Here is a 23314-nt window from a genome sequence, read left to right as displayed (position 1 = left end):
TATCAGGGGAATCCGCCTGACTCAGGATTACAGATTTCAGTCACACAATATTCAAGTATCCAAGTGACGTTTTTCTCCTGGGGGAGTAGTATCCATGCTCACATATCCAAGTGCTGATCCAGCAAGGCCAAGCACAACAGATGTTTTTCACCAAAAAGCAGGTTTCATGAAGAAGGGCTTTTAAAAAGGGCTTCTTTATCCATCCTTTTCCCAAAACCAGAGCAAAGAAAACACATTCCAACTCAGATACCATGAGTCACATAGAAGGGAACAAGCAGGAAACCACAGCACTTCAATCAGTGTTACAGACAGCATCCTCAGGCTCCCAACAAACACTTTGGGAAGCCTTCTCCTCCTGCTCTCTTATCTCACCAGGCCATGCAGTCCCAGAGGACTGACCCTGCCCCACCTCTTGGGCAAGCCATGTCCAAGGTGTCGCATTCACCAACAGAGACAAACTGGGAGAGTCTGCTCACTACCAGGTCTCTCTGCTAAACTTCATTCTGATACCAAAAGAGGTCAATACAACCCAGCCAAAGATAAAGAAAGTTCAGAAGTTGAAAGTTCAGAAGTTGGAACTTCTGTTGTCACAGCAGTTATCTCTTGGATTTACTAAAAGGGACTATTCCTTTATTAATGTTTGTATTTTAAGAAGCTTGGGTTTAGGAAAAAAAAACACAAGTAAGGCAAGCTAAATCAACAAAAATAACATTCAAAAAATGGTAGTTTTCTGTATTTCTCTCTACTCTTAATCACATATGGCTATATATAACTCATGAGTTCATAGCAGTCTTATAGGAAGGGGAATAAAGGATCAGAGTTATGAGCAAGTGGCTCCTCTGCAAAGGGATGACCAAGTCCTGTAAGCTAAATATTTTTTGGTACCCAGAGAGTCTTCCAAAGGCTCCAGTTCCTGGAACCAACTATACAACAAGTATAATTTGTCAAGTTAAAGAAGAAGTTACTAACTCTTGTAGTGTCAAAGAAAACACTGGAAACTCATGGCTGAAATCAGTGGTCCTGCTTTCCAATGACAAGAGCACATCAGGTGGGAGTGGCCTGATCTGAAAGACACTGAAGTTGCTGATAACCTTTTCCTTGACTTTACTGGCTCTTAGACCAGAGCCTTAAATAAAAGAGATAGTGGCTCTTGCACTTACTAAGAAAAAAATCTACAGAACTGATGGAAAAAGTAAATTTTTAAAAATACATTTTTCCATATAAGGAGCCTGGAATCTTCCTGTGAAGGGAAATTCCAAAACCAGGACCAAAATAAATACTTAAGTGGGATGCCAAATAGTAGCAGCAGCACAGGACTGATGTGAAATAGCCAACAAGCAAGACCTTAAGCTGTGATTTAGAGAAACACAGTAATAAACCTATGAAGCACATACTACATCATTTAGGTTCATTCATGTACAATAAATATTCTTATTCAAATTACTCTTTTTTTTTAGTATCTTTGCATGCAAACTATCTTCAAGAAATTTAACAGTTGACCAACATCCTGTAATTATCATACCTTGTTCAGAGAGAGAGGAAGAAGTTCAGAGATAAAGCAAGGTGCCAATGGCCTGGATGAGCAGCACAGAGCAGCCCATGGAGTGTTGAAACCAGAAGCCCACATTCCAGGAACTCACACATCCATCACCTCAGCAGCCCACAGGGCTACTTGCCCTCACAAGGACTGGACTGAGATCCTATCTGCATTTCTAGTGCCAGAACAGCTCCTGTAGAGAAGCCCCACATTTAACACTTGGTACCACCATGTAAAAAATATGTAACAGATGTCTGTACATGGTGCTGACAAGTGCTGAGTGTTTAACAGCAACCAGAATCACGAACGCTGACCCATCTCTGGGAACGCCATAACCCTGCAGGGGTTACACAAATTTGATGTGTGACATGACACTCAAGTCCCCAAGAGAAAAATGGGTGGGACAGAACATTCCAGGAGGAGAAAACTGAGTTGGCTTAAATTACAGAATTTGAATCTGTTATTGTCACTAACACAAAGAACAAAAATTAACAAAAAATAATCAGGCAACACTAAAGCACATGGTCTCAGCTGTGCTTCCTTTATACAGAGTAACATATGAGGCAAAATCAGATCCATCAGATCATTCTGTTTATCATTTTTTTAAATATCTGCTTAACATCCTTCGAATTAGTCTTCTAAATTAAGTACTAAGCAGTGCATTCTTCCTAAAAATCTACTATACATGAACAGAATTATCTAGTGTAAAGTACTAACTATCCTGACCAAAACCAAAGTTATTGCAATGCAAAGCACTGTTACTTATCCTGTTAACAATGCAACCATGTTCATTGGTCACATATTGAATCACATATAGTCAGAACATAATTAGCTTTACAATTTCCCAAGTCGTGGTCCAAATTGCATTTAGAGCAGGTAGAGCTGCTGACTGAAAACAAAAGAACCAATAACTGAACTAATATGCAGTAGTAACTACTAACTAACTAATATGTGCCTACTCAAGGGAACAAGACTTGTCACAGAATCTGTTCTTCAGCCAGCACTGTTACCACTGGAAGCATTTCACAATTCAAAGCTACAAAATGCTTTCCCTATCAACTTTGTGGTAAAAGAGCTACTATCAAGGTCCAAACTCTTTAAGAAGTTGGTTTGACACAGTAAGTTTTCTTTTACTTTTTTTTTCCTACTTGCAAAAAATAACAACCTTCCAAACCTGAAGCTTGTTATGATAACACAACACTACAGGGGACACAGCTAAAATTGCTTATGCGTGGTTGACTTTGGATCTCCTTGGGTTTTTAAAGGGCTTAACCACCTAACCTTACTCCTCTTGTACAGAATTTAATGCCCACAGAAGTGTCTGCAGTGACTGCACTTCACTGTAGATGATAAATCTGATTTTCAAGGTAAAAAAGAAAATCCTAAGTACCACTAAGTTTCTGACCAACACTTCACCTCTGTTTTTACTACAACTGCCACTGTGAATAGGCTGAATATCATACATCTGCTGTGACATCACAGAGAACTGAGACTGCAGTGTGGAAACCCAGCTTTTCTGCTGTCCCTGTCTGCACAGAGCCACACAGATTCTGTGCAGACCAATATGAGTCTTCAGGATGATCCTGCTTTCTTGTTTTGTTTTCAGCATTCATTTAATACACATTTCTAACACAGTTACTCAGTTTGTTCTACAGCATAACCAAAGATTTTGTACTGAGATCATAAAACCCATCACTGCCTGGGAGCAACATCATTAATTTCCTATAATTAAATCTGCTGGGGCTCTGAAGGAACATGCTGTATGAAATGCAGAAAGACTGAAATTTGCACCGTACAACACCTCCAAGTGTTTCTGAGAGTTAGTCAGGAATCAAATTGCTCCTTCAATTACAATGGAGCTTTTTCAGATTAAAATCATTGTCAGCAAGACCTGGGGTTAGCCCTGCTCCTAGATAAAAGCTGATATGTTATGTTCAGGGCACAATAATGATAAATAATCCATATTTCCTACCTATACTCACTTGGAAGGACTCCCTATGACAATCCATACCAGCTGCTCTCATATTTCTAACTTGGCTAAAAATGCTAACTTTGCAGCACTTTTCTTGTTAAAGGCAGTCTCTCCTCCTAGTCTGCTTAAATCCATTCTCCCACTAGAGAGAATTCTCTTTCCACTCTGGAAATTGAATTCCATGATGAAAAAGAAAGCATCAAGAGTTGCAGGTGTCTAATGAAGATCAGCAATATCCAATTTCATTTTAAATCCCTGATTATACTGAATAGATGAAAACCACATCAACCAGTAGATTACTACTAAGTTTACACCAGAAAGAAATCCAAGTTGGCAAGCTACAGCTTGGTAGATCAGCTTTCTAAGAGTGCATTGGCAGTTCCACAAACAGCAATAAACAGACAGAATTGAGCTATTTTCTGTTCCTCTCTTGCCACACAAGACAGGAAGAACATGCACAGCAGACTGACAGAATATTAAGAGCTCATCAGGCAACTATTTAATCCATAACCTTGTACCCTTGTATTGAGCTACTAACCACTGGTGCCTTAGACAGTGGTTTCTGATGAAAAAAATTAATCACACTGATTTATCAACAGGTGACAGACACATCGAGTTACAAATACTTCTATTACTTTTGATGGCTGTTCACAATATAGATGCACCAAATTATCTGTCATCTCCGCTAGCAGACATCATCATGCCCTTACATAACCCTGTTGTATTGAAATCTTGCATAAAGCTCAGTTTTGCTGATCCTTTGATTTTAAAATAAAATATGAAAAAAAAGAAAAAATACAGAAAAGAGAAATTACCCTGGCAAGAGATACAGAAGAAAGGTGACTAAAAAGCTAAGAATTCTTTAACCTGAAATAAGAAATAGCTGAGGTAGACAGATAATGAAAGAGCACAGCTGTGAAATAGCACAGAGATAGTGAGCAAAAACCAAGCACAATTTATTTTATAAGGTCCATACAGAATCAGGCACAAAAATGAAAAGAAGCAAAAGGAAGTCGTTTTTCCACACAACATAGTAACCTGTGGAACTCACTGCTGCCAGCCTCTCTCAACTGTTCATGTATCTAGAATCTGGAAGAAAATCATTTGGATGAATTAATGTCAAGTGTGTCAGGAGCGATGAAACACACAGGTATGGACACACTGACAGTTGCAAAAATGTAAAGCCACAGCTGGAGAAGAAAAGGTATTTCAAGCTTCTCCTCTGCTACAGCACATACCCTCTAGCCTGACAACTGAGCACAAACAGCTCAAGTGTTGGTAGAATTAAAGGAGAGATGGTAACAAAGCCAGAGGCAGGAAAGCGTGAAGAGAAACACCGAACGCCAAGCGCGGTTCATGCTTTGCACACTGTGCTTAGTTAGACCAAAAGATCTGGCCCCAAGCAAGAACAATTGCAACACGCATTCTTCGTGAGGCGAGTTATCCACTTCTTTCCCTCTCCCGTACAAACTGCTGGATTCGGCTCAGGCTACGTGCAGCTACGGCTTCTGGTGGGACACCGAGGCAAAACGAAGCAGCTCCTTACGCTGCCCCTGGATGCAGCTCCTGGAAACCGAGCGTGCGAGGAGAGCAGCTTTGAAATGGCTACTTACACAGCCAAAACACGCGGCGCAAGAATCCCGCGGAGCGGAACCGAACGCGCTCCCGCAGCCGGGGCAGAGCGAGAGCCCGCGGGCCGCGGCTCCGAGCGCACGCCCGGTATCGGAGCGGCCCCTCAGCGCGGCCTCGGGCTCCGCCGGCTCCGAGCACCGCCGCCCCGGGCACTGCCCGCGCCCCCGGCACGCCGCCCGCCGCCCACCTGGCGCGCCCACCCTCCCGGGCCTTGCCTCACCGCTCCGCGCTGGCGTCCCGTCCGGGCGCCCCGCGACGAGGCGCTCTCGGGGGCGAGAGGGCTGAGAGCCGCGCGGCCCCCGGCGCATGGGAGGCGGTGCGCCCTCGGCCGGGAATGCCGGAGCCCCGCAGGACCCGAGCAGGTTCCCGGCGGCTCCGGGGCTCAGGCGCAGCCTCTCCCCTCTCCCCTCGCTCCCGCCCGCCGCCCGCGCAGGAGCCGCGCGCCGGCTGCTGCCACCTGCCGGCCGCGCCGCGCAGCCCGCGCCGCTCCCTCCCTCCCGCCCTCCTTCCCCCGGCGGGCCGGAGCTCCGGGCCACGGCCGGCGGGGAACCTGCGAGGCGGCGGCGCCGGGCACCGCACCGTCCGGCGCCGCACTGCGCGGACCTGCGGGGGTTAGGGCGGCGTATGGAGGGGGTGCGAGGGACCCAGCGGCGGGGCGGCCCCGCGGATCCTCCGCTGACCCGGAGCGCAGGTGCCCACCCGCGTCCAGCCCCGCGCCGTGGGAGCGGCTGCCAGGGAGCGCAGCGCAGCCCGGGGGAGCTGCAGGAGCGGCCAGAGCAGGGGAACGGGTGCATTGTACTCCGGCCGATTCAGTTCTTCCAGCTTTTCGAGTCGAGGGCACCAAGGCACCCCACGCTGCTGCCCCTCGGACACTAGAAGAAAACGCGAGAGACAACTGTCATCTCCCTACTCACTGGCTGAGTGAAAGATATGCTTCCAGAAAACATACTGACAACTAGAGAATAATGTGTGTTTCTGACAGTGTTTGCTTAAACGTCTGAGGTCTGAAACCGAGCCAGTAACAGTGATACACTGGCACTGTGAATACCACATCACCGCTAAGGAGGAGGATCTTGTCTTGGTAACTTTTGAGTTAGCGTCTGAGAAAAAAGCCTGGAATTGTGTTTCTGTTACTGCTTTATATTAACTGTACTGGACCTAAGATCCCTAAGGGCATTTTCACTGAAAAGAGCAATAAAGTGTCCAGCATGAGCTCTAAACCTTAGAACCAGATAGTCACTGGCAACAGTTCATTGCAACATTTAGTTTTACGCTTTAAAAAACCCACAAAATTATTATTCTGCTGGAACTGGCCCAGCCAGGTGAATGTATTTATTTTAAAGCACAGCAAAACAGGTGTTTTTTCCTTGCCAGCATTTTGGGCTTCATTACACTTGAACCCAGACAAAAAGAGTAAAAGATTATGTGTTGACTGTGCTATTCATTGCACAAAAACAACCTTCTCCATTCCCAAGTTCATGTATAGATATAGGCTCTAAGCAAAAGATCTGCTGCAGAAAACCTACTTTCTCCTGTGTCTTCACCAGGCAATTGCCACAGCACAGCACTCCCAAGCAGTTTCAGATGCCTTGTAAGCACCATGGCAGATCCTGGTTGCAAAAAGACAGCTGTGCACAGCTGTATGCTAACTATTCCTCACATGCAAAGAAAAGCTGCGTTATAACACTAAGAGAAGGGTAGCTATGCTACCTCCAAGAGGTTTCATTGGTAGGAAGAAAATGGGTTTGGAAACAACAGATTTAATCTAGAAAGAATTCTGCCAGTCCCTCTTGAGTTATGAGGTGGTTTCTTATCAGAAAGAACTTCACCTGAGCTTCAGAACCTAGACTGAAGCCTGTTTGGCAGCGGTAGACAATCTCAGGAAGCAAATGCTGTGCTGCTCTGACTATGACCTAATGAAATACATAAATAAGTGACTAATTGCTAAGGTAGCATGTGAGCAAGACTAGCTCTGGCACGTTACAGTATTTTAGTTCTAATCTCTGCTCAGAGTACACATTCTACTTCACCTACTCTGCCAGTTGCATGACTGCTGTTTGCTTCGGGGAGAGACACAACTGCAGCCAGATGGACTAGAGACAGGAGCTCTTTTCAAGAGCAAAGACCCAGGTACTAAGGTATTAATTAATTAATTAATTACTGTACTTAGTTTACATTATGGGAATGCTCTGCTTGAGACAGTTCCTAACTCGTGATATTGGAGAAAGATTACTTAACCTGTGCCAGTCCGAAAATTAGCTACCAAGTTTTATCAGCCCTCAGGGAAGAAAACTTGTTCTTGAAAATTAAGGGCAGCTGAACAGCATTAGCCTCCACTCTGGAGGTGCCAAAGGTTGTTCAGCTGGGCACAGCCAGCAACAGAAGGGTACATAAAAGCAGACACCTCAAGGAGTCCTTTTGAAAAGCCAAGGAACATACACTTGTCACTGCTTTCCCTCCCTGTCTCTTTTGCTGCCTTTACTTTAATTTCCCTAACTTCTCTCTTGCTTGCTATTTGAGTTTTGGAGTGATTGCTCCCTCCCAAGAGCTAGTGAAGAGTCCTGTCTGTCATCCCTGCCTCTCCTCCTCCCCTTGCTGCTGCTGCAGTGCTCAGAACAGCGTGCATCATGTTTTCCCAGCAGTGCAGGAGGAAGTTGTCCTGCTGCTGAGGGGGCGAGGAGCAATCCTTCCCACCCCTTATCTGTGCAGCAGAGCAGCTGACACTTAGTTTGTTCTGAACAACTGCAGAGTTACAGTCCCCTCAGTGCACTGCAATGTTATCTGAGGTCTTTCACGGTCTCATTTAACAAACATGGCTATCTGATGAAAAGCACCCAATATACTCCGGCTGTTGGCTGCTTTTTACTAAGTGGACATCAAGGGGAATGTGAAATGGCATAATTTTTTTAAATAGAGAGCAAAATATAAATGCTTGAATGAAAGCAGCATTCACGAGGAGATTAAATGTAATTGCAGTAACTCACAAAGGAAATGCTTGTTTAAAGCCTTAATTTGCTAGCAAAAGATGCTGCAGAAAATAATGCTGTTGAGGGAGGTATGAACTCATGAAGCCAAGAAAGATCAGAGTGTAGGACAGGAATCACAGAATCATTAAGGTTGGAAAATACCTCTAAGATCATTGACTCCCAGCTGTAAACCCACCACTGCCAAGCCCACCACTGAACCATCAATCAGAGTGCCACATCTACACATAACCACATGAGCTCACCCACTTGATCATCTCTTCAGCACGTGGTGATTCAGTCACACCTTGTCTCCTCAAGTGGGGGCAGGGATAGCCACCAGCACCACTCACCCAGCAAGTTGCAAAGATTCCCCTTTGAGATCCAAGGGGTACTGGGGTATTTGTACTTCCAAAGCTGAAGAACTTCCCTGCCCATGAGCCAGTTCTTTGGCCAGCTGCCTCAGTGAAAGAGGAGGAATCTATTTCAATTAGTTTCATTAAAATTCTTTGTGTTACAGCAGCTTGGGAACAAGACATTAGTGCTACTTCAAAAATTCAGACAAGGGTACAGCATAAAATGATAAGACTGGCAACAGATAAGAGGGTAGAAGAGTGCTGTAGGACTAAACTGCTGCTTGCTGGTCACAAAGAATCATTTCACACTAACAGTGGGAATGAAAGTGTGTGAAAATCCCCATTGGGATAAGGAAAGAGAGAATTTGAGAAAGAAGATTAGATTGTGGTAGAGTAGGAAGCTAGTGTTTCCCTCCCTTGAATTGTTTCAGCCACTTATTATTTGTTTCAATACTTCTCTGTGAGCCACTAATTGTCGCAGTGGGATCTTTCTGCTTCATTTCCTTCTATTTGTGAGAGCAGGCGTCAACACTGCAAAGAGTTAGAAATCTGCAGCCTAGTATACAGAGGACAATGTCCAATTTGCAACATGTCCAGCATAGGTCAGTGGCATGGTTAAGCCTTGGAAAGTGCCTTTTATACAAGCATTAAAAATTTTTGGGAAAAAATATCACTATTGCAAAACCCAAAAACAAACAGAAAAAAAAAAAGAAAGATCATAGATTTACAAGTTTTCTCTTCACCCTTTGATCACTCTTTAATCAGGAGTATTTAGTAGAAAGAGTACATGTCACCAAAGGAAATTAATAGTAGCTAACTCAGTTGCAGCTTAGGTATCCTGACCAGCAGCAGTGTTTTGTAGTTTACACTCAAACTGTGTTCAGAAAAACCTGGTTTCTGTCCTGATGTCCTCACGTCCTCCATGCCTTTCCCAGTGCTAGATCAAGAGTTCCTGTCAGATCCTTGCCTGAGAACAGCAGAGATGCATAGAAGTTCTTGAATTAATAAGTCACATTACAGAAATGGGAGAACATGCCTGTTCTAAACTTGTACTTGCATGTGAGGGCAAGTTCCAGGAGGGGCAGTTCCCTGGGACCTGCAGCTGCTCTGGTCTCTGATGCCACTGCCTCCTTATGGAAAACTCAACAGCACAGCAGGACAAGTTGACTTTCTAGCCAAACAAAAGCAGGACTTGCCCCTCCCTCCTCCATACCAAGTATTTCTCTTTGGTCACACTGAAGGCCTCCTCCCTGTTCCAGATAAGCACCAGCCAGGTCATGTACAACTACACAGACCACATCCTTTGCTCAGCAGTTGTCTTTATGTGGACATACTCTTCACTTTCTTCCATTGCCTTTTGCTAATCACCATCTTTAGTCCTTTAGAGCTAGTATTATGAAATATAAGTCAAATAACCTGCCTACACAAGTCTTCTGCTTAAGCCTTCCTTTTAGAACACATTCACAGCAGAAAATATGAGTGAAAGAGAAGCAGATTACACAGATTTAGGTGAAGCAAGAATAGAAGTTTAGGAAAACATGCAGGTCATTCAACTGAGTGACCTTTTTATCTTGTGTTTCTTATCTTTACTATCTAATAGCAAGACTGGAGACCTACAGCACACACATCATCTGCTGTTTTACATTTATTTTCCTTTGGTGCTTCTCAACTGTATAATTTAAACCTTCTTCTTTTACTATATCTGTAACTACAACACATTCTAATATTTACAAATGGAGAGTGACTTGGCACAATATTGGGTACAGTCTGTCTGCAATCAGAGAGGCATTCTTCAAATGGACCTGCCCAGTGCAAGAGCTGGGAGATCTGAACTGTTTGTTTAAAACCTAATTTCCTCTCAAAATAGCTAGGCACAGCTGTAGGTCTATTGAAAACTGTTAAACAACTGGATATTTAGACCAAAACATTGCTTACAACCCTTTTAGGGAACAGCTAGATATGCCATGATGAGTGAGAGCAAAGGGTGCCCAAGGTGTTCAGAAACAAGCAGCCAGAAAGCAAGGCACTGTGCTAGGCAGCAAGCCTGAATCCTGCCGTGGAAAAGAGGTAACCTAACTCTTGAAACTTAGAAATAATCATGGATTTCAGCATTGTTCACAGGTTAGAAATGCAGATGCTCAGTCACCAACAAACTTTGCCTAAGGTATCATTATTTCCTTTGCTTGCAATGGGACAATTAAAAAGACCTATGATAAGACTGAGAACATCCTACCTAAGTATTCTAGCTGAAAAGCAGCAGTGAGACAAAGAATGGGATATGCTGAAGAATAGCTACAAACACCCAATTCCCTCAAGATGCTCCTACGTCAGGGATTTACTGACAGGAAAACATTAGTACCAGTTCTTGAGTGCAAACACATAATGCTGCCTGCTGCCAGGGGCAGATGTGGCCAGAAGCTTCCAGTAAGAAGCTCTAAGCCAGGACAGCCACCTCCATTCAGCACCACCAAGGTGGGGGGGAAGAATCCACATGCTGGCCCTCCTTGTTCTGCACCTCCTCTCTCGTCACAAACCTGTGCATTTGTCCCCACGCTGGAGCTCTGCAAATGAGCCTTCTAAGCAGTGTGAGAATAACAGGATGAGACTGAGGAAATTGTTCTTGAGCATGAGCTTTGACCCTTCTGGGCAGTGAATATGAACCACATGGGCTGGACAAGTCCCGGGCACATTAGATGCCTTTGTGAAGTTATTTGCTGATTCAGAGGTGTGAAACTCTAAAAAACACTGTGGAAGCAATGGCACTGCTTGTGGTACTGAAACAGCATGGATTCCTCCTGGGCTGCTACGACTTCATAAATATTGACTTTGGATAAACCTTCTAACAATATTCTGGTTGAGTTGGTGGGGTTTTTTCTTCTTTTTCCTCCCAAGTGGGTTCCCAGAGTTAATTTACTTAAGGCAGCATACATGACACAAGAATAAGCCCTTTGAATAGTGATGCAATGGCTTGGTCATGAAATGAAAAAAATCTGGATTTTGATTGATAGCTGGAATTCATGCTGTTAGTTTGATTTACTCCAGATTCTTTGTCACCTCAGTGCTATTCCTGCTAACACATGTCAGAACACAACTGATTATGAGCTGAAATACTGTTTTAAAAGTTTTTTTTTAAATTTCAGACTCATCAGTTTTCCTTCCCCTTCCATAGGAGCAATGTAAACTTAGCCATGAATTTTTTTCTTCAAGAAATCTCAGCTGCAATTAGCCTCATGCAATGCCTCCTTCTTTTCTCATCTACAGCAGTACAAAATTAAAACAGTATAATTTAGTTCTGTAAAGTCATTCCTCTGCAGTATGTTAGAAGTAGGTCTAATATACTTTAGGCAAGTACCATTATTTTTCTCTCTGTGGCATGACTGCAATTGCTCTAATACACTGCTATACCAGTTGACAGTCAGAACTGTCACCAAATGAGCATCAGCACACATTTGTCTCAGAGTTATGCACAGGAAAGCCCTGATCCAGTACAAAAATGTCAGGATGCTACCTGTCAGTGAAGGTAAGTACATGGAGGAAGTGATTGTTTCCTTGCTTTGGAGACAAAATCGGACAATTCTTCCACTAGAAAAGCTCTTCAGTGTTAAATACTCCTATGTGTTAACCTGAATCAGGCCCAAGTTTGTGTCTTTAATTCTCAACCGAACAGGTTGGGAGAAGAACCAAGAAAATAATGAGGGTAGATCTGAGAAGACAGGAGCTTAAGTAGAGTTTAATGCACTTTGCTATACTTTCCCTTGGCAGTGGCAGGTAGAGCTTGGTAGACTCCAGCGATATTCCCAGGAATGAAAGTCAAGTATTAATATCTAAGTTTTATTCATTATTTCTTGCCCCTTTACTCCAGTGTGCACCACTGCCCCTATGTCAGACATACATGCACAGACTGAACTCACACATATAGCTTGGAATAGAGGCTGTTTCCAGACAGTTTTTCTCTTTAACATTACCTTCTTTCCTGATTTACTGATTCTTGGCTGAACTTAAAATTACCTGAAAACCATTACCCCTGAGAAAATCTTTACCCAAGTACTTGCTGAAAGTGTAACCTGAAGAACAACATGCAGAGATCCAGACTCTGTGCTATGGCTCTGATCAGACACTTGAAAGCAAGTCATTGGCAGGAACACTCCTATCAGCTTCTTGTCATGCTGTCTGCTGGCAACTTGATGTTAATAGCTTAACATTTGTATCAGCAACTCAATCACGATATTAATCTGAAGCAGAAGAGAGTTGTTTACCAAAAAAAAAAAAAAATTAAAGGCCCATGGATTATCAAAATACTGAGCTATGAGGTTTCCCTTTTTGTGCAGCAAACATGCCTAGATGCTTTTCCCCTGATTCATGGAAACTGCTGGACCACAGGCAACCTGTATGCTGATCTGCAGGCAAATCTTGTTTCAAAACATTGGTCTATACTGAGAACATTTCCAATGCACGAGGAACAGCATGAAAAAAAACCGTTGTGGTGGCTCCCTCTCCTGCACCCCCTGAAAATTATTAGATCTGCATCATCTTTCACTCTCCCTGGAGGATGTGATTCCTATAGAGTAAAGATTTCCATTCTGCACTGAAAAGAATAAAAGTACATTTGAACATCATGTTCTGACTGAATTATTAGGTTATTAATGAGAGAAAAAGACAGGACAGTGGAAAATGGACATGTTCAATTCCCCTTTCTGAAAAGAAGGGTTTTTTAGGATGAAGCACACAGTATTTCAGAGGAGTATGTACAAGTTAGCCTTTTACATAAACGGTCATGGCCAAGACTATCCAGCTGCTCTGTAACACTTTCTACACCATGAAAAGTCATCTTTACAGCCAAACCCCTACGAGCAAAATGTGAACAAGATTTCACCCTGTCTTCCATAGAAACAAGGAGTCATTCTGGGGCAAGAAACTAAGACATATTCTACATAACTCAGGAACAATTCCCTCATCTCATAAGCCTAGCCTAAGGTTTGCTCTTGAAAAGTTTACCAGCAGAGGAATTAGAAAATATCCTAAGAGATTTGAATATCATTTCTATGCTAGATATTCATGCTATAAATTCAGCAATATATATTCTAACAACCACAAGATGCACAATTTCTAACTGTCTAATATTCAACAGTATAATTTGGTCTGATTAACCACAAATGCTAAAGATTTACTGTAAAAAAACCCACACCCTTCCTTTTATTTCATTTTGGGCTCTTAAAAAGCATTAAGATGTAGTGAATGTTTTAAATCTTGTCTTTTTTTCCCCTCTTTATTTATCCCTACTTACAGTTAAAAAATAGATTGTCAGTATAGCCTTCTTCTTGACTTCCTCCAAACACCTGATACAAGTAACAGGTATTTCACAGCAGGAAGAGTTTTCCCTGGGATGATCCAGCACTGAGCATTGCTGAGCTGCATTCAGAGCCCTGGGTGGCACAGCCCATGCAGCCTTCCTGTGTTTGTCTCCACAGGCTGTGCAGAGCCAGCTCTCTCCTGTTGGCTCCCTGGTCAGGCTCAGCACAAGGATGAGCTGTCAGCAGGAAGCCTGGCCCAGGCAGAGCTGGAATCCCCACAGCCAAAGGCTTAGCCCCAGTGTAATCCCTCCCACCGAGCACTTGTGCTGCAGCTCCTCAGCTGCCTGTTCTCTACCTGGCCTCTGAGGTAGCACACTCTGGCCTCTCAAAAAAAGCTGTTGATTCTAAAACTTGAATCAAATTTAACTTATTTTTTACAGTGAAATAAAGGGAGGAACAAAGTGGGTAGAGAGAAGAGGGAAGATGCTCTACTTAATTTAGAGATTAACATGAGGATAGTATTGTAAACTAGACTTCATATGTTGCCTTTCTTTGTGCATGATGTGAGCAGAGCTCAGCTCACTTCAAGCAGATGGTCCACAGACTCCAAGCACTTAAAATAAGGGACAAGCACAGGCAAGCACAAAAGGATGAAGATGACCAGGGTTTTTGAAATATCCCAGTATAGACTTCCTCTAATGCACATACATACTGCATAGTAAGACACCCAAACTCTGCTTCACTGATCTACCTTCCATAAAACATAAAGTAAATAACATCAGCATCTGTCCAGCAGGACAATTAGACATATAATGGTGTATTATAGATACATACACACACACAGAACCTCAGATTGGGTAGTTTATCACATTCCTTAAAGTAAATAGAAGTATGGCCATGGAAAGCACTTTTCTCATGTTGGCAAAGCACACTAGAGACATTTAAAGAGTGAATGCAATGCTCCTCACTATCTAAATATCTCTAATTCCCAAATTCTTTGAAGTAGGCACTGTTAATTTTTTTCATGAAAAATATTCCCTTATGCCTTTCAGCTGCACAGAGAAGAAGTGTTGAACAGATGTGTTTACAGGCAAAAGAACAAAACCATAACTTTACAGCTCTGTAGTAATTTTTCTATCTGCAGTGTTTCTGGATATTCGCTTTACAATTCCTGTAGTCTATTGCAGTTCTGTGGGGTTACTTAAAATCCTTCTACAAAATCAGATAAACAAGAGCAATGGGGGAGGGAAAGTGTGTATTTTATGTACTGTCTATTCATCTCTAATGAAGCCTGCCCCATGTGTACAATCAAACATCTGGGGAAAGCCTGCACTTCAACCAGAACAATCACTGCTCACATTCCAGCTTGAGTGGCTGGTTCTTTTCTTGAATTTTGTGTGTATGTATCCATGCACACATACATGGTTTCAGCCCACGTTTCACAAATGAAAGAAAAAAGTGAGAATTTACATGGCTTTTTATTAATGTAAAAGCTCAAACCATTTTCAGGCCTTAAATTGTAAGCAGATAACATCTTAAAATTTCTACTCTGAGATTTTCTGGGAATGAAGAAGTAGCCTTTTTAAGTCATAAGTAACAGTCACATATTGATGTGAGAGCAATCAATATAATCAAATAAATCAATCTATATAACATTTACCCTCTGTGTATGTATAGGATCTTTCAGTACATGAGATGAACTAAACTGGAATTAAATCAATGACGAAACACCATGTGGATTTCAGGCAGCTGGGTCAGACCCTTACACTGCAAGTCAGAAGCAGCTTATATTCAACTCTTGAGTAGTAGTCCTTTTATGCAGAAAAAATGGGCTTGTGATTGTATAAGAGCTCCCATTCCCCAGGGCTCAAAAGAGCATGGTTTGTTTCCTGGTTCTGGTATCTCCACCTGTCAAGTCATTCATTTTGGTAGCTAAACGTTTCTCCTCCTGATGGAATCTGGAATTTTACTCTTCTCAGATAAGCTCTGAATGAAATTTCTCTAGTCACACCAACAGCCTTGCCTCGGGACCTTGGGAGCTGAGAGAGAGCATTTTATGCCAGTGTCACCATTGAGTTAAGGGAATCATACCAATAGGTAAGGCACATGTACTTTTGTCTGAAGAAAAAGAATCTGCCCAGTTCTCCATACCCCTTTAAGAGACCAATGCAAAGAGCTATAATGAATGCTGCTGTTCTGGTCTTATCTGTAAAGTCTGAGCTGCATCCATGGGTGGCAAGAGTTCTGCATCTATGGAACATCACTGAGCTGTGGTTTACACAAAACAGAATAAAACTTCTTTATTGAAATAGCATTGGTGGGCACATCAGCTGCGCAGGTTAAAAGGCAGGCAGTGTGTAAAGGAACAAAAAACTATGGTCACATAAAATGAGCTCTTTGCACAAGAGATTATTGGATACTTTTACCTGAAGTCAAAATAGATCTTTCATGTTATGCAGTTTTTGAAGATTACTTTTGATAAATCATTCTGTGGTGAGATGCTGCAATTACCGTAATGCAGCTGGATACTACCATATTATAAAATGACAAAACAACCAGTTGGAGTTGTCTCTGCTTAATGCCTGTGCTAACAACCTCTGTTTCTGCAAAGCAAGAATTCTCCAGTCCGGTATCTCAGATAATACACAGTGGTTTTGGTGCTTACATAACTACCAGGCAGGTTGAAGAAAAACAGATCTTTTCCTATGGGCCATCAAAATTGCTACAGGCCACTTGGTCATTACTTTCCATATTTTTATGTTGTTTATTTCCAGTGTTTCTTTAGCAATCCCTGCATTTTGCAGCTCAGATCCAGAGACAACTAACTTCCTAAATTCCATCTTGCACACTGAAGCACTTGGACATCTTGCCTACCTTATGTCATATTTGCCCTGGGTTTAATAAATATCTTTAAAAAAAAACCATTATCATTCCAATTAGCTTTCTTCAATGGCCTTCCACTTGAAAGTTTAGTTTAATTTTCTCTTGGAATTAGGGGTGTAATTTCAACTCTGAGGAAACTAGAAAGAAACCACCTCTCTATGTTATACAGACACTGTACGGTCAGAGTCTAAGCACAGTGTGTCAGCACAAGTACTGACAGCCAAATCATAACCTCCATTTGAAGGTGTGGACTAGATGACAGAAATAGAAAATGTCCAGAAATCTGTCAGAGGCTGAGAGATTTTAAATCTTAACTAGCACAATGCTCTGCTTCCCATGCTCCCAGGGCACTGTGTGTTTGGGGCTTTCAGGTTACAATGGATGCTGGGCCTGGAGAGGCAGTGAAGGCAGAGCAGCCTGGCTCTGCACAGCTGAGGCTTCTGCCACATCCTCGAGGTGAGCTGCACAAGGAACTCTGAGTCAGCTACAGCAGTTGTTTTTCTACCTGCACAATCTCAGAATTCCCCAGTATGTGCAATGAAGAATATGAAGCTGTTCAGCCAGTGCATTTGGGTTTGGATGAGACAATCCTCTGCATACTTGGAGATCTAGAGAATTTCCTGACAGATTATGAAATAATTAGTTGGCCAGAGATCCAGTTCTGGGCCCATTCAGTAGGAAGACAAATTTTATTCCCTTACAATCTCTGACTGGAGCTGGACAGAAAAGCTGAAGGTTTTAATCCCTAGGGCAAAGTTGATAGGCTTGAGATAATGGATTTTCCAAAGAAGTTAAAGTTACAGTGAAAAATTGTAAGTTTCCTGTTTGTTTTTTTTCTATACTTTCCTGGTTTTCTCACTTTTGTCCTACTATTTCCTCTAAAAAGAAATGAGTTGGGGGTAAAGGAGGTTGGGGAAGGAAGAGAGAATGACAGTGATCCTCTCCTTCATTAGTTTTCATACATTTAATACAATCTGTTTAATAGAAGACAGTGATTATTAAGAAAATATGTAAGTGCAAAGCCAGACTTTTTCTAATGGCTAAGATAACCCAAGCATAACCCAGAGGAGTATTGAGATTCAAACTGCAAAGTAAAATTCATCAAAGTAATGAAATGCAAATAATCAGAGGTTTTAGAATTCCTAGATTACTGTTGGCACAAGGTAAAACCAAGCTCTAAAAGAACTCCTTCAGCAGCAGGCAGAAGAAAACTTATCACAAACTTCTGACAACCCAAAAAATAATAAGGCCTTTTGAACTTTGCTGACATCAGATAGAAATATCTGGGGGAAAAAAAGAAAAAGAAAAAACCAAACCTAAACAAAACCTAAATACACATGATGTAGAAACATTTCTGCTTGATAGTCACAGTAGAGTGATGTACACCATATGAAGGAGTTTAGTGCTCTTCATTTGCCAAGAAACCTACGGCCTCCTCACTTGTTTCACTGTGGAGATACGGGATAACCCAGTAAAGATAACCTGTGGAGCCTTGCACAGGGCAGAGCAAGACTAATGGTCATGGGCAGAAATCTTCCTCAGATATTGCTTAGCTGAGTAGAACAAAAATACAACCCAGAACTCAACCTGTTCTAACAGACTGCAGCAGCATAGATGTTCTCTGTGTAACCTAGAATAGCTCACAAAATACACACTCCTGACAAATTACTGGCCATACTTTATCAGACAATATTTGGAATATGTATTACTTAGAAGCTATGTCATTTCCCAAGGACAGCTTTTCACCCAAGGTCTGATGCTGTCTAAAAGCTTCGGCCAATTCAGCTGGACCAACCCCTACTCTGATAGAAATAGGAAAGAAAAAAAAAGAAATAGAAGGTCCTAGTTGAAAGCTTTCCAGGATACCAACATCACCTGCCAGCTCTTGTTTAGTATTCCCCATTATTTACTCCTGTGATGGTTTTTCCTTTTTCCCAACCTACTCTCTCACATAAGGGCAAATGCTCAAAGAAACATAAAATAGACACATAAATACATCCATATATACACAGACACAGAGCCTATTCCTAATCTTGATGTTGCTGCAACCCTTGTAGTTTTGGGAAAAGGAACCAAGATATATTTTAATCACAAAAAGCTGATTAGATAAATTTGGCCTGATTTGTTGTTTATAGATAAATTGTTCTAACAGTTTCACCTACTATGGCACATGGCCAGTACTGGCCCAGAGTGGATGTGAGTATCATGTCTAGTTTGCTCATGTTCCCTCCTCAGTGTTTATTCCAACAGTCATTCCTTCATCTCCCTGTTCCTCCAGGACTGTGGATACTCAGTCACAGGATCATAAACACAGAAATGTTTGAGGCTTTAATTTTTGTTCCTTTGCAGTGGTGTTGTTGATCTTTGTTGTGTTGTCAGTCCTTACATTTCAGCAGGTTTGTTTCTAACTCCCACACAAGGCTTGATGCCAGTGCATTGCTTTAGGAATCAATAACGTGCTCATTTACCCCTAAGGAAGGGTCACAGAAATGTTCAGCAATCAAGGGGGAAATAGCATCACCTATCCCCTCCTCACAATTGCCAGGCCAGAGATGGAGCTTGTTGTCAGGGCACACTGTTATAATAAGGCTTTCAAAACCAAGCCTCTGCTCACCTCTGCTCAGCACTGGCCGAGTAAGCATCTGACCCATTTCTCCTGTACTCTGACTTGTTATCAAAGTTATGATGTGTGAAGATAAAGTTGATCAAAAAATAGCATGGACTTTATGTTCAAGCCAGAAATGATTTCTCAGGCACTAGTAAAAAAATAATGCTAAATATCAGCTGAAGATTATTATATCATAAACTACATTCTGAAATATTACTTGAAATTTTTGATTCATATTTTGCAATATGTATACATAAAGAAATATACACTGTAGGAGCTTAAATCATCAAGTCAGCCCCTCAGTACCTTTATAAATTGTGCAGCATTATGCCCTACTCAGACATATCATAAAAGCCACTGACAGAAAACAGACATTCCTCTGCCCACCTGAATTGTTCCTATACTACATATTGGTAGTACATTTTAGCTTTTAAGTCTCAAGGAAGGGAAGCAGCAGTAAAACTTCTGCCAGTAAAACTATCCTAAATTTTAGGCTGACTAACTCTTTTCCTTGTTTTCAACAGATATTAAATTCACTTCCAAATTATCCCCTTTCCTGGAACTGGCCTAGATGTCATTAATCTAAGGAGAGAATTTTGTCACAGCTGGACTTAGTAAGCATCAGCTATGGACAGCAAAAAGAAGTAATTCCTAAAAGCTCATATGCAGACATTCTGGCACCTAATTGCAGACTAAACTATTTCTATACTGTCCTTTCAATCTCACTATTTCTTATATTTCATCAAAATAGCTATAATTTTCTTAATCTCTTGATTTGTAGAACTACTTGTATCTCTAATGTCTTTATTTCTGTCTATGTTATTAAGTTGCCCAATAATTCTACTTCAAAGAATAACCAAACCCAGAGAGGCTATGAAACCTGTAATCACAGAACCAGAGAGAATGCTCATTGCAGGGACTCTAAGGACTTCTCTTCTGTCCCACAACAGGATCAGACCTACCTGGCAATTGCCTGTCAGAGTTGTACTTAAAAGCCCAGGTGACAGAGATATTACACATTTGCAAAGAAATAGTACATTACCCCTAACTAAGCATTAAGCAAAGCTAAGTAGAATCTACCTCATTGCCATTCAAGCTTTTTATTTCTTTTCATATCAAAACTTGACACCACACACATTATTCTTCCCACTTTGCAGTAGTTTTCTAGCTATTAAGGAAGGAAATTTTGTTCTCTCAGTCAGAAAATTTAGCTTTTAAAAGAGCACTGTCACTACTGGAAGATGAAAGGAACATATTTAGACCTTCTGGGAGCTCAGAAATACTGGTTTCTTTCCTAGTTTATTTGACACAGCTGTTTCTACAGCAAGCCTTGTGTAGTGACCAAGTACAAATGACATAATTCATCTTGACCATGCCAGAATTTCAGAAGTGAATCACTGGCCTTTTTCCTTCTATGCTGTTTAGAAATTAATGTCTTCTAGTTTGTTCTTAGTTGGGGTTACTTGTGTACTGGTCCTTTGGCACAAGTCAGAAAAGCATATTGTATGACAGCACTGCAGGGTTCTGAGGAGCAGCTGGAACACCTACAAGCTGCAATTAAATCCTCTTTCATTTAACTCCTACCCCTTTTCATTCTGGTCAATATAAGGATCAGGACAGAGAAATCACGGATATCAGAGAACTTATGCTGGCCATCAGAGCACAGAAAAAAAACTGTTTGGGGAAAGCATAAGTACAACAATGTATTTGTACACCCTGCAGTTGAAATTACATGTACAGGAGAGAATCCCTTTAATTTTCCTATGTCATGATTTATGATACATGTCATCCTAAGAATGTTAATGATTCCAAGCCTTTCAAGAACCTAAACAACAAAGAATCATGACCCTGACTGTTTGTAATTCAACCCAACAGATGACAACTTCCTGACAATAAAATGCTCTCTCTGTAGCTATGAGTACTTGCAGCAAACAGGGAGAAAAACTCTTCTCAAACCCTGCCCAGAGTTGAAACATGCCAAAGTCACAGACAATATTCCGTAAGACACAAAAACCAAATCACTGCCTTCCATTCCACTCAAGCAAGAATAAAGATGTAGTGTTGTTCACACAGAAACAATCCAATAATTAAAACCCAAATGCATCTCAAGAAATTGCAACAAAGCACCCACACTGATCAGTAGAGATAGCAATAGCACCAGGGAATCAAATTCACTTGCCCTGAAATTAGTGGCAGTTACTCACTGCAGAGCCAGGTTGCAATCCTTATTTATAATCTTTTAAAAACTGAACATCTCTAACTTGCTGCCCTAAAATATTGTGAAGCTTTAATGTGTTAGTAAGATTAATAGTGACCTGGAGTTTGAAAGAATAATTGCTCTGTGGAGTTTAAAGGACTACTGTTTAAAGGAAGACACCTGCTTTTTAAAGTCAAACATTTTGATATTATGGTCTTTTATACAAATTGGCAGTACATTGAATGGGCTAGGAAATGCCCCGAAATAAATGCTTGATATATGCACTAAATTTAGGAAAGTTTGACCAGGAGTACTATTTGTATATAGCATTAATAGAAATACCAGCATGTTGCACTTCAAATGGGATTTTGAAATACAGGAATTGCTATTGTAAATCAGGCTATTAGTCCAGCCTGATCTGCTATTATTTTTCCTCCTACTGTGACTAATGCTTTGGAGAGGAGCACAAGAATCCAGCAGTTCTTTTGGCCTCACTGACATCTGACAGTGACAAGTTTTACTATTCATTGCTTTATTGCTCTGGCACAAAAAAAAAAAGGGAAAAAAAGCCATTCCAGTAGCAATTCTTTCCAATCTACAAGAATGCTCTTGCCTGTGTGTTAAAGAAAAGGTGAAAAGAAACACAGGTGGGCTATTTCAGAGCACACCAGTGCAAACACACCAATCAGGCCTTTTTTCCTCAGCTGTCACAGTCCTACTTCCCTCTTACATGTGTCTTTCTGCTTGAGGTCTCTTTGGTCCCTTTTCATTTCCTCATAATGCATGGGTGTGGCTGTAGCAAACTTAAAACATTACAAGCTCAGTATTACTTCCTGGCCCTTTCTTTAAACTCCTACACAGGTAGGAGTTTTGTTTCTCTGATTGCTGCTTAATACTGAACAAATAATTTCACTATTTTCATTGAGTCAATTATACTTCATCTTTTCCTGTTTTACAACCAATTTACACAATTGGCTAACATTATTCCTCCCACTGCATGTTATTGAGCATTTGACAATTGTTCCATGTGTTATCATGGTGCCTCTGACATAATTTTGTATGTGCAAGTCTTATGCAGTTTTCTCTAGTGCTGTGCATTTCACAAAGCATTTCGAAACTTCTACCCCAGCCCTCTGCCCCATTCCATTTTCTTCCTTGAGTTTCTTTGAAATGTCAAGTTTACCAGAGCCATCTACATTAATTCTGAGCTAGTCCTTTAAACACCAGTTTCAATTCACTGCCAGCTGTCTGCACCCTTTTCCCTAGAGGATTTTCATTCTGTTTCTCATACTATGCAGCATTTATGGAAAATATAATATGCTGTGCAATAGTTTGCATTCAAATTGCCAAAATATAGCACTATTCCCCACAACTTGAAAACTCAGAGGAAGTTTGAATATGACCACTTTAACAGCTCAGAAAACTACATATAGTGATCTTTTATTCACAGCCCTTCACAATACGTGAAGGTGTCTGCAGACTCCCAGAAGGCTCTGTGAGGGCAATCACTCCCTCTTGGCAGCTGCTTCACTGCTTTGTTATTAAGCAACTGGACCCTGCATCAACACTTCTCCTGCTTTACTCCTATAATTTCAGATTTTTTTCTTCTCTTTATCCTTGTTTACATCAGAGAAATTACTTACTGTTGGTTGAGATGGATGCGACTGCAAGCTAAGGGCAGCCTGTGCCAGATTGATGCCAGTTCCCAAAATGGTTCTGAACATTTTGTCCTTGTATATGCTGGCAGCAAACCCACATTCATCTGGGATTCTGCTGCAATACTGCTGACATTTAATATCAGCAAAAGATAATTTTCCTAGTATAAACATATTTTTTTTCTTGCCAGATATTAAACTTGTGTCATTCATAATACTA

The 23314-nt window shown here is 41.5% G+C and overlaps 1 protein-coding gene across 4 annotated transcripts in view; it reads right to left on the bottom strand.

The window, feature by feature from the left end:
- The window catches only part of THSD4 (thrombospondin type 1 domain containing 4), a 255165-nt gene extending 232051 nt beyond the window's left edge, over positions 1–23114 (bottom strand). For 3 of the 4 annotated variants that reach the window (XR_014616469.1, XM_084214001.1, XM_084214002.1), the window contains exon 1: positions 5362–5549. The gene's annotated coding sequence lies outside the window, so the exon portion shown is untranslated. Of the gene's footprint in view, positions 1–5361; positions 5550–23082 lie in introns of those variants that run through there. The other variant, XR_014616468.1, reaches the window with a different exon arrangement.
- Between the last annotated feature and the right edge of the window lie 200 nt (positions 23115–23314).

The sequence above is a fragment of the Fringilla coelebs genome (genome assembly GCF_963513975.1).
Source record: "Fringilla coelebs genome assembly, chromosome: 12".
NCBI lineage: Eukaryota > Metazoa > Chordata > Aves > Passeriformes > Fringillidae > Fringilla > Fringilla coelebs.
The sequence above is the reverse complement of the archived record's forward strand: the minus strand, read 5'-3'. Positions and strand labels throughout refer to the sequence as shown.